The 2,500-nt window shown below is 37.6% G+C and overlaps 1 protein-coding gene across 2 annotated transcripts in view; it reads right to left on the reverse strand.

The window, feature by feature from the left end:
• The window catches only part of LOC137629454 (KH domain-containing, RNA-binding, signal transduction-associated protein 2-like), a 255,746-nt gene that overhangs the window by 212,465 nt on the left and 40,781 nt on the right, over positions 1 to 2,500 (reverse strand). The window lies entirely within an intron of this gene.

Genomic DNA, 2,500 nt, shown 5'->3' on the forward strand with positions numbered 1-2,500 from the left:
ATGAACATAAAGTATGAATCTTTTTCTGGGTGGAAATAGCTACGAGGCATACAATCCTTTTACACAGGAAAAAAAAAAGGGTACAACACAGGAAACCTATCAGAAAAAAAGTCACAAAAATAAATTTCAGATATGAACACTAAAATAGAAATAAACCGTCCATTTTGGAAACAATGGGAGACTGTACTTTAATATTCCGAAATTAAAGAGGAGGTAGTCATTGAAAAGGGAGAACCAAACTCTTCAGAAAAGAAGAAGAAGAAGAGGAAGAGGAAGATGGAGGAAGAGGAAGATGGAGGAAGAGGCTGATTATAAGAAAGGCGAGGAAAATGAGCATTTATATTATAAGATTACACAACTGCGGCCAGAGAGCGTAAAGGAACAAAGGACGCCCACTTCACGCCTATGAGAAATGGCTCGGTTAAAGTTGGCCTTTATTAACACGTACTCTGGAAACGAATGCTGCATTGCATTACCTATGTTCTAGAAGGGGATCTCAAAAGAAAGTGCTGTATTTTAGTAAGGGATTAGAGAGAGAGAGAGAGAGAGAGAGAGAGAGAGAGAGAGAGAGAGACTCCTAAAATTCCCTACTGAAAATCATTACCGGTTTGTCTAGTGGATCTCTCTCTCTCTCTCTCTCTCTCTCTCTCTCTCTCTCTCTCTCTCTCTCTCTCTCGCCAATTTGCTGGGATTAGCACGTTCCTCTCATGATATTTAGAATAAAGGTGCTGAGGTGACCTTCATGGAGTGCCCTTACGTTGTGGTGGGTTGCAAATTATCACGTCCTGTCTCCTAACTTAAAGCCTAAAATCTCTCTTCCAACATATTCAAAGTTTTGCAAATAATTCCGTAGGGTAACTTATCAAAAAAGTGGTTTCCGCAACTTTTCGGTTTAATATGTCCAAGAGGCTATGGGATGTTTTATTTAATTTGGTTTAAAGGGTGTTCGCATCGTTAATACGTTTATGCTATAAAGTTTTTGGCATTATGATGGAGAAATTTATTCATGTGAAGACACACACACTCATACGCCCAGGCGCCCACTGACGGATGCTTACTCCTATACAAACACAACCGAAGAAATGTAAACACACACACATACACACACACACACATATATATATATATATATATATAGTTGTATATGTATATATATATATATATATATATACATACATACACACACAGACACAAACACACACACACACACACACACACGGGTCTGGGTCACAATCCTGACTGCCGTAATCCCGACATCCAGAAACCAAAATAGCGACATACCCAAAATCCTGCCAGCCATAATCCCGACAGTTCGTTTTCTTGTAACGTCAGTGTACTAATGACAATTGTTTTGAAAAATGCTGTCTGGCTGCTGGGCCAAAGACAGCTGGGCCGTGGCTGTTAGGTAGAAAACAAATCATTGGTATTATAGCTCTCTGCACGGCGGCTGTCTGGATTTTGGGTATGTCCACGGTCAAGGTCCAAGGTCTAGAACTCTATAAGGTCAACCATGGGTATGGCGGTAACCTGGAGTGTCGGGATTCCGTCTTTCTCGCTTGTGGCGGTCTCGTTTGTTGCCTTTCGGGATTCTGTCCCTTTCCCATACATACACAAGTAATATATTCCCATATATACACATATTATATATATATATATATATATATATATATGTGTGTGTGTGTGTGTATGTATGTATGTATGTATGTATGTGTTTCTCGCTCTCCAGTCTGGAAACTGTAAGAGATTCGAAACACTCACTTATCTTAAGTGTTTCCTTCAACTTTCAGGGAACATACAAAGTCAAATCCTTAAGCCAGGTCAGCATATAATTTTGTTCTAGGAAATGAGCTTTAATTTTTTTTTTCTATTCGTAATGGAGGCGATAAAAGGCAGGGGAAATAACACGAGTCCTTATATATGGCTTACTTTAGGAAACAGTCTGGATGTTTCTTGTGCAGAGGGATAAAAGCGAGCAATATTCACCAAAGATTATATGATTTTTCCCCCATTTCCATTTGGAAGTCTTTTTTTTTAATGGTGTTGGATTTACAAATACTTTATAATGATATCTCTACACTTAAACATTTGCCGTAAAAAACGGTAAATATCCTGGAATAAATGTTTCCTGGCATTTGCCGTTTTCAAAACGGATATATTGACGTAAATGAGTGTTATTATGGTCACCAACCTGTAAAAGACATCAACAAAGTAGGGTAAAATTTACGGTCGCCTGTATTTTACTGGAATACGGCTGTGAACAGTATATTTTTACGGAGAATTTCCTATTAAAATTATTGTTTTTAACAGTGTAATAATACAAGAAAGAAAGTGGCTCATGCAAAAGTTTAGTTATTCCTTTTGAATTGTTCCTAAGATTTTATATAAGCTCTTCAAAACAGTATTTATATGCCTGGCAGAAGAAATCGATTAGAATTCTAGATAACAATTAAAACTGTGGACTTTTTGGGGGAAAAATCATTTCTCCGAAAGATTTTTACAT

The sequence above is a fragment of the Palaemon carinicauda genome, chromosome 37, assembly GCF_036898095.1.
Source record: "Palaemon carinicauda isolate YSFRI2023 chromosome 37, ASM3689809v2, whole genome shotgun sequence".
In the NCBI taxonomy this organism is placed as follows: Eukaryota; Metazoa; Arthropoda; class Malacostraca; order Decapoda; family Palaemonidae; genus Palaemon; species Palaemon carinicauda.